This window comes from Aptenodytes forsteri, unplaced genomic scaffold, assembly GCF_000699145.1.
Source record: "Aptenodytes forsteri isolate BGI_AS27 unplaced genomic scaffold, ASM69914v1 Scaffold15, whole genome shotgun sequence".
Classification (NCBI taxonomy): domain Eukaryota; kingdom Metazoa; phylum Chordata; class Aves; order Sphenisciformes; family Spheniscidae; genus Aptenodytes; species Aptenodytes forsteri.
Window position 1 is genome coordinate 16184028 of NW_008795129.1, and position 13735 is coordinate 16197762.

Sequence of the window (13735 nt, forward strand, 5' to 3'; positions counted from 1 at the left end):
CCCAACACCACCATGCCCACTAAACCATGTCCCTAAGTGCCGCATCTAGATGTCCTTTAAATACCTGCAGGGATGGTGACTCAACCACTTCCCTGGGCAGCCTGTTCCAATGTTTAACCACTCTTTCAGTAAAGACATTTTTCCTTATGTCCAATCTAAACCTCCCCTGGTGCAACTTGAGGCCATTTCCTCTCGCCCTATCAATCATGAAGTAGCTATGCCGTGCATCTGAGAAAATCCCTCCAAGGATGTTGCCTTCCTTTCAGTTCTCTGAACCCTTCAGATAATTTAAATTAATGAAGAGCTTTCCCAATGATGGTGACAGAATAAAACACAGATTTGTGCATCTCTGTGGTGTATATTCCCACAGAAACCTGCAACCCAAACCCTGGGGATGAGATGCCAGAGAGAGAGTCACTGTATGTATGTCTAGTTTCTTATGCTCGTTCACCAAGGATCTGCTACTGGTTACTCTCACATACAAAATAGCAGGTAAAAGAAATTTTGGTTTGCTAAAGCTTGTTTGGTTTTAGGTTCTACCTCCATGCAACTAAAGACACCTATATTAATATATATTTTTAAAAACACTTTTTATTTTAATCTTAACATAATAAATAAAAACAATATAGTTAAACATGCAAGAAGGATTACATAAAGTAACGGTTAAATTCGGGAAGTTTTTTTCATACATCTGGTAGGAGAAGGTGGTGAAATTTGTTTCAAGGCATTTCAAAAGCAAAGTTCTTTGAAAGCTTTTAAGAAATAGGATACAAAAGGACTGATAAAAAGCCTCTAAGCAACCATATTGTGGGATTTCAATTCCTTTCAGCAAATATCCCAAAGTCCTACAATAATAATGATCAAAATTCAAAACTAATGCTATCCATTGAAATCAAAGGGAAAATGTTGGCAGATATCACTCCAAAATTTTTTTTTAAGGTTTTTTTTTGTCAGCTGGGCTTGTGCATTGCAATATACTGGCAAAGGTAATGAAATAAATTCCCTTGCATTTCTACTGCCAGGCCCTGCCTCTGACTGAGCAAACTGTCCAGAAAGGATTCAGGGCTAGTGGGATTCAGTAGACCTCATGGTATGTGGCAAAAGGAGGGACAATATCAGATTCAGATAACAGAGAAAACATTTTAATTGAATCCAGCTATAGCCCCATCAAAATCACTATTCCTTCTGGGTCCAAACCAGAAGGCCAACTGCTGCTGGTTTGCAGTTCCCTCTGGGAATGTGCTCTACAGAGACTCCTGATTCATTGCGTTAGTTGGCTTCTTCCACGGGAAAAGTCGTCTATTCATGTCACTGCTCTGAATGCTGCAGGAAACTGGAAGCAAAGCAGTATTATTTTACTTTCATGTGTTCTGCTTTTGGCCAGCAGCCGAAGCTCTGCATTGTTCAAGCCATTTCCTACATGTTCAGTGCAAGACTTGCGTCAGACCATTAGTGTTAACTTAAGTTAAAGTCTAGTTCTGAATCAAATCAGGTCCATTTCATGTCCATCCATCAGGTGGATATGATCTAGCAGCTAACGAGCTGCAGGCAGAGTAAGATTTGAGAAAAATCACCTCCTTCAGACACCACGTCTCCTTTCCCCATCTCTGAGCACTTGATTTTGGCTATGACATTATGATGAAGTACAGGACTGGAACAATAAAGACTCTTTGGCAATCAAAATCAGGTGACATAGCATCTCTGTCCAGGAAATCCCATGCTAAACCTTTCCTCCTGGAGAGAAGGACGCAGGCTGAGATTAGAGTGCAACAATCACGAAACCTTGACATGATGAACAGGCCCTTTCTAACCTCTAGAGGACTGGCTTTTTACACATTGCTGCAACATGGCAAAGTATTATGCTAGTTATTTTGAGAGGCGAAGGTTAGCAGCTTTGATGGGACAGATGGAGCATAACTCAGGGCCTACATTGATAGCTTATGAGCGGGGTCATGTCGCCTTCAATGGAAATGCAAGAGCAGGAGTTTGTGCTTGTCACCCCACACCCCATCCCCATTGCAGCTGTGTGGAGCCGGAGAGGGCACGCTGGCTGCCGGGGGGGTCCCAGGACTTCTGGGCCATTTGGCTTTGAGTGGTTTGCAGTCAGTGTCCCTCTAGACACTGTGGGAACCTTGGGAAAGAGAGCTTGCAGGGCCAGAATAATAACTTCTGTTCCTTTCACTCTATTTGGTCCTGGTGGAAAAGCAAGTCTGAGTTAGCAAGAAAAAAGTAGTAACAAAAAAGTCATCCATTTATACAAAAACACTATTGCTGGAGCTCCTGTCATTCTCTTAATCGTGGATTGCACTACTTTTGGAGAAGAGTATTGGCTAGGTTTTCTTTAAAAACAGGGTTGAAGACCCTCAGGGTCAAAAGCATTTGCAATTGCACATTTCTAACCTTTTTTCTTCCATTCTTGTTAGTTTAGGAGAACATAAAAAGATTTTTCTTTAAATGTAATTAACAAAGAAATCCAAGTCACCTCAGGTTGGAATTTGAAAGCCTGGATTCAACTCAGATGAACTTTTAAAGATCCATTCACAATGCCTTAAAGCATTTGTGTATGAGGAATGCTTTTAGTTTTTTCCACAGTCCTTCCAAGAATGTAAGCATCCTTTTTCTTTAGACTGGTGGCCTGTTTTCCCCTTGGTATATCTTCTCATTTAGAATTCTAAATCTAATGATTTTTTTCTCATGCTGACATAGAGAATAAAAAGCTCTACACTGTTTGCTTTAACATTTTTAAATCTCAAGCAAACCTGAAAACTGCAAGGCGCCACTTTAAAAGAGTTATATTAAAAAAATGCTGCAGCAGGATTAGGTCCTTCTCCCTAAAGAAAAGCAAAATGAAATAAAAAAAAAAGACTCTTCAAATAACCATCGAATTTCCCCAGGTGGAGATGAAACCCTGACTGTTATCTCCAAGGCTATTTGTATTAGTCAAAGTGTTGAGCCCTAAGAACCTGAACATCTTAGTGTTTGGAGACCAAACATGGGGGCTTAATTTTACCTTATGTCTAACCAACAGTATTATAAGTTACCCAGCATGCTAACAGCTGCATATTGAAGCAAGATGCATAGCAATGGAAGAAACCTCTCATGTCACTGACTCCAGTTCCTCCTATTCCCAGGTAGCCACATACTGTGCATACATCTTCTCCTCACATCCAGTCAAAATGTTTACCCATGCAGTCTAACAAACATATGTTCCTTGCTACTCAAATCCCAACCCACAAAAAACGTGAATGACTTCCTTGTGATGTTCCTCCTTCATACCTGTGAGTATCCTCTTCCAATATTTCCTTGGTTTTGTTTTTGTCATTGCAACAGTTGCTAACAGAAACGCTAGAGTGAGGGTTTATAACAGCTTGCATTATACCATCTTGTATTTTTTTTCCACACAGACACAACTTTCCCAAACTTCCCATTATGAAAAGAAATTTTCCCAGGCTTGGTTATATTCAAAAGCAAAATTATTTGGAAAGTTTGAGTAAAGTCTCATAAGTGACTTTTAAATGAGGCAAGAATGAGGAGCATAGGAAACTTGGTAAGGTCACAGGACATGATCCTGCTCCCACAGACGTCAACAACTATGTTCCCAAAGTCCTCCCAGAGGATCTAGAACCAGGGACAGAGACTGTTGCTCTGCATTCCTTGTATAGACAGAGTTGCCAATGAATCTTAGTGTAACAATAGTGTAAAGTACAAATCCCAAACCCAACAAGGCAACATGTACAGACCACTAGGTTCTGGGTGAACCAGTTAGCTAAATACATGACCCATTAGTCCAATGATTTTTAGTTGGTTCTCACTCAGCAAAGCGCTACCCAGAAAACTTGCCTGACTATCATGGGTAGCAGAAAGCAGAACATCCACCAAGCCCTTATTTTGCATCTCTCCATAACTTTGCTTTTTCCTGATACACTTTCATTTAAAAAAGAAAACAAAACCCCACAAAAACCCGACAACCAAAAAAATCCCTTGTTCCCTGTGCAGAGGTCAACACTCAGCCTTGGTGCTGGAGCTAGACTGTGTTACTGATCAAGGAGATAAGCTTGTTCTTGTCTATATCTGTGTTGTGACAAAAGTCTGTTGCAAAGTTAGCTTCATGTTCCATGCAAGAACCCTCAGGTGTCAGTACTGAACCCTCAGGTGTCAGTACTGTGTAAATGGTCAATGGCAGAAAGATTTTGCAAGCTTAGCATGTCACTTTTGCTAATGCAGCTGTAACCTTCTCTATTTTTCTGCGCCATTCCCTTCCTCCAGAAGAGAGTTGCTTCTGACACACTGCGTGTTGTATTTCACAACAGGCTCATCCAGCAGAACCAGGGAAGATCATCATTGGACCAAGACTGCAAAGGTATCAATGTATATATGTGCAAGGTATATAACTAAGTATTCAAGATACAGTTCAAGCAGGCAAGTATGCCTGATAAGGATTTTGAGTGCCTAACTCTTTTCAGATCTGTGAAAATCCTTATTTACAAAACTGAGAAGTGTGTTGCATCCAAAACTGACTGTAAGAATCAGGACAACCAAGTTATCCTAGAATCCAGAAGCATGGCAAGAAGGTAGAATAAGGACAATGTCAGACTTCTGTTTTAAGAGGAATTGCTCTAAGTTCCCTAAAGGTAGCTAATTCAGGAGCTACTGGTTAAGAATAACAGGGACAATGCAGGTAGAAAATGAAAGGACTGCATGAAAATCTCTGCCTTTTGATCCACTTTGTTTGAAAGGATGCTGCAATCTGCAATGCAGCTAGCAATCTACTACCCTTGAATGACAGTAACTGATACATCAACCTCCAGCTTCCTCATTTCTTGGATCAGGATGTTGCAAAAGGAAACCCTTCAATCCTGTCACAGCGACTTCAGTGTATAAGGCAGGGTGAATCCAGGATGTCTTAGTCTCTACAATATATAATGTTTATATCTGCTGCATCTGCTCCTTCTTCTAATTTAATGATTCAGCCATCACAAGGAAAATCTTCTTGCTTACAGAACATGTATAGTTTGTATTGTAAGCAAGGACTACATGTATCATGCTCCAGTATTTTTTTCCCTATGCAAATATTTTGAGTAACTGTGATATAAAGTGATGCTGGCAGGCTTCCAAGAAGATTTCAGGATGGAAGTTAAACAGCCTGAGTTGTTACAGTTCAGCAAATAACATCTCTTTTGTCTGGTAGATCCTACAGTTTCTTAATAATTTCTGGACATAGAGGAGTAACGTCTCACAGCTGGGTGCCTTTGGCTTGCTATTACTGGCTATACTATAAAGCCATCAACACAGGGGATTGAGTCCATGGACTCCAGCTTGGAAATCATGTGCCCTGCCAGAGGGAGCTGAAACAGATACATGTCTAGCTGCTACCAGAAGTTATATAATACGTGATGATCATTGAACTACATGATCTTCCTGGGTCTTCCTGAGTTATTGTTCCCAATAAAAGACAAGATCAAGAAGAGAAATGATGATGTCTGTCTTGAGTCTTGTAAGGTGAGACATTAAATTATGACCCCTGGGAATGATAAGACAAAAAGTTAGGGAGGAGACTTTCTGTGCCATCATGATTTGGGACATTGGTCTGGTAGAGGAATCTGTGTAGGCTTAGCAAAAGTCCATGGATAACAGCTTCCAGAAGACATATCTGCACCCCCACCCTTCCCTGGAGCATAAGTGTTTCACTAGTTCATGTCAATTAATGGTTGTAAACACTTGTCAATCATTTAACACCATATGATCCCCCTTGACAGTCAGGATTTTTCCTCTGATAGATCAGCTCACTTCCTAAGGCTGCAATTGTACATGACAGTATAACCTATATTTCTTCAGTTTTCATCATGGCTAATAGTTTTCCCTGCTTTCAGTCCTGAAGCCTCATTTGTAGTAGATGAATGCAATTAAACTGCTGCATTTGGTTGGCAGGTGAAAGGATCCTGGTGCACTGACTGCGTTTCAACTTGTAAAGAGATTAGCAGTCCTTCAAAATAAAAGGCACTAATGAACCAAAACTAACCAGTATTCCTTCAGAATAATACAGCACTTTCAATCTTGCTTTTCCCTTGCAGCTTCTTCCTTTAAGTGACTTAATAAGCAACTTCTGAGGGTGTTTTTATCCCTGCAAGTTGCTCAAAGGGAGTACATTTCTGAAGGAGTTAATGAGGTTCTCAATCCGTTTGCCAGTCGCCTCTCCCACCCCAACTTCTTGAGAATAACATAGCTCAGATTAGTGTCATCTTTCATTATCCTCCCTGGGAGCTGGGACAGGTCATCCCTCCTCTAAGCAGAATGGGTGATGAAATATTTATTCAGTTAAATTACCTAAGCTGGAGTCCGGCATGCAGATGATGAGGACATAAAAAGCAGAGTATGTTTGCATTCATGTGTGTGTGTGTGCAGATTGCTAAGGGACGGGCAAATGCTTCCTTGGGTCACAGGGCTGCATTTAGCCAATCTCTGAGGGTTAGAGTGGCCTTTCCTTATGCCAGTCACTGAGAGCTGATGATCCGAGCTGTGCTGGGATTTCCAACATTCAGCTGTGTTGGCCACAAGGTTGACAGCTCCTCTCTGCCATCATGTGATTGCCCTTAATCTCATGGAGGTTATGCAGCAGACTCGTTGTGGCACTGCAAAGGGCAGTTCATGCTCCAGCAGGCCGTTGAGCACAACCACCAAACTGATGGACTGAGCTCTCTCTGTTGGATATGCTCAAAGCACATGCATTCTTCATGAATTTTTGCTGTCACCAGCAGTCATTGAGAGCATTTGAATGACCCAGATACTGTTCTCATTTTACAAAACCTTACATAACTTCCTGGAGATAAATCTAGTTGATTCCAATTTTGATCATGGGACATGAGAATGGTTAGGAAAGATAAACTTTCTTATGCTGGCTGCTCTCCACCATCATGTTAAAAATGTCTGTAAATAAACCAACCTTTTCCTTAACTCTCTACCTGACATTTGAGAGGCTAAAAAATGACAACTTTAGGTTGTCAGTAAACACAGTGTCTATAGGAGTTGGCAATATTTCCCCTGAAAGGAATTCAAATGAAAAAAGAATCAAATCCTTGCCATCTCCAAGGGTGTGATATTAAGGGGGTAGATGCCCTCTGTAGATAAGTCTTTGGAGTTGCACTGGTTTGGGAACTGTCCTACTGAGTTGGTCCTTGCTGGTGTGCAATTAAATATCTGGGGGAGAGAGATTCATGCCACTGCTTTCCTCTGCTACCTTGTACAGGTAATAGTATCTTCCGCCTTTGTCTTATTCAGTGAAAAAGGTAGCACATTACCCAGAAGCTGAACACCCTCCTTTCAGCGACATTGTGCACGCAGGAATTTCTGTGCTTTCTGTTTTCTACTCTGTCCTTGGTTCCACATCATGTATCTTAAGAACTGGAAAAGGATCTCCTAACACTTCTAATTCCACTAAAGAAATGTCTTCTTTCAGTGGTGGTTTAGATTTCTGTTTTGGCTTGCATTCAGGGAGACCAACCACATCGTGCTTTTGGGAACCAAACCTTGAACTTTTGAGAGCTGTCTCTGCTTAAGAAAGCACTATGGCAGTGTTTGCAAACCTGTGTTTTCTCAGGATTCAGGAAATAAAGACATGTCAGAACTCACTTTTTAAAACAAACTCTAATTCACCTTCTAAAATAAAGTCTGACCTGTGGTTTCTATGTGGGGAACGAGGGAACTCCTCTTTGTCAAGATACTACTTCAAATGAGCAATCATTTGGAGGGGCAATTGCCTCAGGGCCAATCTCTTTTCCTTTACTATCATTTTACACCACAGTGGCACCTTTTATTGCCCTAACGTGGCTTTCAGTTTGCACATGGAAAGATGTAAGAATCCATGTCAGACATGCTAACATGACCCTACAGATGAGGTCCACAACGCTTATATCCCGGAGATTTCATTGGAGCTAAGTGCCTAAATAATTGTGGATCTGGGTCTATACACCTAGGAAAGATTTCAGCTATTGTTAACTTCAGCCTCCACATTCTCACTTTCTTTTGTTAATGCAAGTGGGCAGTTTACAGAAATGTTTAATGGCCTATTTCAGACCTAGTGAACCAGCGTCATGTTAGTCTCTTGTAATGATTTACCACTGAATGGTGACTGTGTTACTGTTCTGTAAGCCAAGCCTTTTTTTTTTCTCCAGCACTAAGAAATGCAGTCCTGAAATCTGTAAGAACTGCATGTGGCCAAGGGTCAAACTGGATTTAAGACCCAAATTTTGCTTGTGAGCAGGATACCTCAAAAAATTCAATCAAACCAAAGGTGACCTGTGTGCCTCATGCAAGGAGGTTCAGGTCTACTCCAAAACCCACTGGTTTCACTGGCTGTGAGATACAAAAAACCACATTGTTGGTATCCCAGCCCACTGACAGACAGATCACATGCCAGCAGCTGATGGCATGTGCTTTCTGATGCTAGCCTTGCTGCAGCCTGGAGTCCCTGCTGCTCTCCTTCCCTTCAAAAAGGGACTCCTGCTGGGCTGGTGATGTTTGTTAGCTCACCAAAATCACAGAGCTGGTCCTTGGCTGCACGAGGCCGGCTGCTGAGAGGCTGCCTTCTGCTAGTGGAGTGCCACAGGGTATGTTGCAAGCTTTCCATATTAATGGCATAGCATGAGGCTAAGCAGCAGGGGCTGCTGCCTGAGAACCTTTCAAGACACCATCCCTTTTACTTATTTATTCTTCACCTGTTTTTGTTATAAGATCATCAAGAATCTTTTCACTGGTCCTGAGAGCCTCAGCTTCGCCTTCTTTTATGAAGAGGAGTTGATACCTCCTGCTGCCTCCTCTGCCCCATATTGTGGTCACATTATAGGAGGACAAGCCATCCTCTTTAGACACCCTTTTCACTATCTGTGCAGGTAAACGGTGAAATCTGTTTGCTCTTTTTTGTGTGTGTGTGCACATTTATGGACAATGTAAATGTCTCCACTGAGTATTGGAGAGTTATACCTGTGCAAAGGAATTGGACCTTCTAAACCATCTCCTCACTGGGATTTTTGGCTGGTTAAGCATTGCCTGTAGCAGTAGGTAGTAATAGCTGCCTTCTGAGGAAACATGCATTTCTATCAATAATGCTGTGTTTGTAGTTTGCTGCTTAATTGACTTCAACTCTGGGGTCAGACTGAACTGTTCTGTTCAGCCAAGCAAGAGAAGCTGGTCATACTTCAATCAGAATATAAACTCTGTTGGCTGCTGCCTTGCATGAAGCCAAGAAGGAAATCCATGCAAAACAAGAATGATGGAAATTAGAAGCTGTTCCTCCCTCCTGAAACGTGGTGTCCCCTTGCACAGTTGTGTTTAACACGTGTGACATGTAGGCACCTGGAGTTGTAGGAGGGTTGAAAAGCTGATGCATTTCTAGGCACTCTGGGTTTCAGCACTTCAACACCATGAGACTGAACTGCCCTCCAAACTTCTGTCTTCAGATTTGAACCTGGGGTAAGACCCTGATCTCTCTCTACTTTTTGGAGTCACTGAATTCAAACCCAAGATCAATAAACTGCTCAAGCACTTGCCATTCAGAAGGAGGAAATATTCACATTGATGTCATTTAGGGTCAACAACAGTTTGGAGTGGAGACTACAGCTGAGGAGAGAATGAAGTTACAGGGGATTTCATAAAAGGAAAAGACAACGTCCATTTAAAAGCGGTGGGTTGGACTCAGTGGTAAAGACCTTGCTTACACACAGCAAGTGTCAAGCAGAATTCTACATTTGATTTTGCTGCCTTCATCTAATGATCAAATGGAAAAGAGCTGCAGTAATCAGAAGGTATGGTTCCTGGAAGGCACGCCCATTCTATTCTTACAGGATAACTTCCACAGCAAGTACCAGACCTCTGAAACAGCCCAGAGAAAAAGCCTCTCGGATACAAGCAATTTAAATTCAATGAATGTGATTTGGCTTGCAGTTAGTTCCCTAGGAAGTAATGAAAGAGGTAATTAAAGACTGGACAACTACCTTAAGTAAAACATTATTCATTAGAGTAAAAGCATTTCAGATAAACTGTTTTCAGGCCATGAAAGCCAGCTCCACGTCTTTCTGTGCATCACTACGGCTGCCCAGTTCCAGAGTGGGGAATGAGACATCTTTCTGAAGGTCCCACCACAGCCTGTTTGTCCCAGATGCCTGAGAAAGAGAAGACTTACATTAGAACATGTGGAAAAATCCAGGAAGGGGTAGGATTTTCCTGCACTCACTCTCCTCCAACAACATTAGTCCCTGACTGCAAGCTGCAGTCTTCCCAGCCTTGCTCACATAGCCTCCTAAAGACCTGCCCTGAACTTTCATCTGGTAGAACAGTGGCAAAAAAGCTTCCTTCAGAGAAGAGAGCTCTTCCTTGAAGAAGGTGGATTCCCCTGAGTGAAAGAGCTGTGGTGTGTTGGGAGGATGCAGTGAGAGTGGAAAGGGGTCATCCAGGGAGAGTGTTTGACAATGGAGTTTGATTAGCGCCTTGCTTTTGAGAAAGCAAAAAATATTACCAATGTCAAGAAGAGTAAGTCCCAGCCATGTAAAGGACAGTGCTCCAATGGAAACAGCAGAGCAGGCAGCAAATTGCTTCTCTGAATTGAAGTGGAACAACATTTGCTATTCAGTCAAGGAACTGGGCAATTTGTAACTTCCTAAAAGCAATTTCTGAGAAAAAACCCCAACAATTTAAAATGACAAAAATCACTTTAAGTAAATTTACTGATGTGAAGATAAATAGTAGCATAACAGTATCTGTGCATGCATCAGTGCTCCCACCCACCACTGTATTATTAAAGACTATGGGGAATGTCTAACTACATCTCTATAGAGGGTTTGAGCACATCCTTGCTTACCTAACATTTGTCCCTGCACAACGTGTTTCTAGTCTGAGTTGAGGTGAGTGGTACTGATACTAGCTCCCTTCAGTTTTTGACTCATTATGGCTAATTTTACACTGCAATGAAATCAGTGCTACCATCTGCCTGTTTTACCATCCTATAGCATGTGGTAACTAGCACAGTGACTTGGCACTGCACTGTGTTTCGTTCTACCACCAAGAATTATTTCTATCCTTACCACGTGCCTTCTAGTTACCTGCATGTGAAGGCTAAGGGACCCATGAAACCTCACAGGAAGCAAGCGTCACCCTAGACCTTTGTCAACAAATCTATATAACTACCAACTACATCAGTACAATCAGCCTCCGTGTCAATTTTTTTCTTCAGTCTTCCATTCTTATTAGCTGACAGTAAATCATACCCTTTTAGCTTGCAAGTACTGATCCTTAGTTAAGATAAAATAATCTGACCATGGGAACGTCACACCTTGGATGCCCCAGTGAATCACATGAAAGAAAATACTTACTGCATTACCCTGTGGAATAAGAGAAGGGTTAAGCGTTGCTTCCTTGCTGACAAGATGCCTTAAAAAGCTATTTTGTTGTGGCATTGATTCTGTACCCCAATCAACGTGAATGGGCCTGCCAATGTGTACAAGGAACACTGGGACAACACAAGCTTTGCAGGGAGAAATTGGTATTACTCTCTTTTGTAGCATTTGTAGGAAGTTATTGTTGCAGGTTCTTGTGGCTCAGACCTTTGTGGGTAAGCATATTCCTTTCTCACTCCGTTAACTTGAGGCTGATTGCAAAAGTGACTGTATCTTGGGAAGGGGCAACCTGTCAACCACCACACTGTGCTTTTAATATCACTGAGAGGTATCAGGAGTAATCAGGAAATAGATCAGGTTTTCAGCATTGTAACTGTGAGACTGTTTCACCTCTGCAAATCAGTGCAACAGTGCAAGGAAAACACAATTAATATCCTCTAGCAATTCCCCAGGTGCATCTTTTCCATCAGGATTATAGGCAATAAAATTATTAATGTTTCAAAACATTTAAGCCGTAATGAAAATTGGTAAACTTTCCCAATCCTTCTGCCATTACTACTGACTGACTCCATCACTGGACTTTTATTAAGAACATTTTTAAGTAGGACAAACATCATCAAGGAATAACTCAGGTAGAGTTGATCTTGTCTTAAAGTAGAAAGAAGGACCAGATGACATCTTGAGATCCCTTCTAGACCAGTTTTTCTTCTAAAACATTCTGAAAATCTGTTTTCTCACATCAGCAGTGATTTACAGTCATTTTTCATGGGTGGAAATGAATAAAGCAGCTTCTTGCAATAGAGAAGTCAGTCTCTATTGCATTCAGATCAGGTCCATTTTTAGCTTCTGGGGATCAAGATATTCAAACACCTGAAAAATATCTGACTGATGTAATGCATGCTGCTTTCCAGACTTTTAATGAGAAAACCTCCTATTTGATATATTCTGGCTCTAAAAAACTAATTGATGAATAAGCTTAAAGCATACACTAAAATATTCTTTCTATAGCTCAGTTATTTTCATTCTGCCCATTTAAATTCTTTCTTCTTCCACCTTTTTTAGCATTTCGATTGCAGTTCATCTTGGATGACTAAGAAGGAAATATTTTTGCAGAAAAGTAAATCATCATTTCCTTGGTGTAAAAAAATTTTTCTTTTCTTAAGCAAACACAAGCCTAGCAAAAACCAGAGAAGGTCTTTGTTATTTTTCCCCATATTCTCTCTGAAAAGATGAATTTTTGGATTTACTTTCATTAAGATTTTACATAAACAGAAAAGAAAAATGTCAAATTGTATACAAATTCTTCATAATCTGTTAATCACTTACAAACTGACCTTAAGTGCTGTTTAAAACATCCCTACTTGTGAACAGTAGGAAAAATTAATATACAGAACAGTACCAAACAGTAGTAATGACTCAGAACAAGCCAACTAGCTTTAGTTTTTGTTTTTCTCTGTGTGGCACTTTTCTTCTGCATTTGCAGGGTCTTGGTATTGCCATTTTGGACCTTCATTTAGAAAAAAAGTCATAATCCAGCCAAGTCTGAGTAAGTGATATGACCCCAGAGTTGCTCAAGACACTCATGTAGAGTAAGAAGTGGTTTTCAAATTCATTAGAAAGTGTTTTTGCAAATGGAATCAGTGATATGAAGACAAACTGTTAGATCTTCAGAGGGGAACTGGATAACAGGAATGGGTTTCCCAAGAATAGCTTAATTGAGGGGTTTGCGTGTCTGTGTGCTCATGGAACTCTGCTGTTGAGTATGGAGGCTGGTGCAACTGTATAGGGACATAGGGACTTATGCCCTCAGGTCTGAAGATGCAAGAAGACGTTAGCAAGCACAGGTGGCTGAAACCACTGCTTGAGGTTATGCTCCAAGGATAAGTTGGGTAACTGTGTTCTGGACATGCATAATTCCCTCTCACCTGTAGGTACAAGAGTTTTGGAGAACTCTATCATTTGCAGAGTGTAGTTGCCCTTCAGTGATCAGTATCTACACCTATAAGGAGTTGCGTGCATTGCCGGGCAGCACTCCAGGACAAGTGGGGAAATGGGCAGATTAAGGAACCACAAGGGGAGAAAAGTTTGGATCTCTCAGGGGACTTCTGATTTGCCCCTATAAATGTGAGCTGACGTTCTCTCTCTCTCCCCTACATGGACATCTTTACCTTGCATGAAGCATAGAGGTGTAGATAGATAAAATACTTTTCACTCATTTTTTAAAGCCTAAAATCACTAAGTATCATAACCCATAAAGTGCATCACAATCCAATCGACATATTCTTAAGTGAAGTGAATTGCAGTGGTGCCTTTCACAACAGACTAGTTTATAGATCCACAGAAGACAGAAT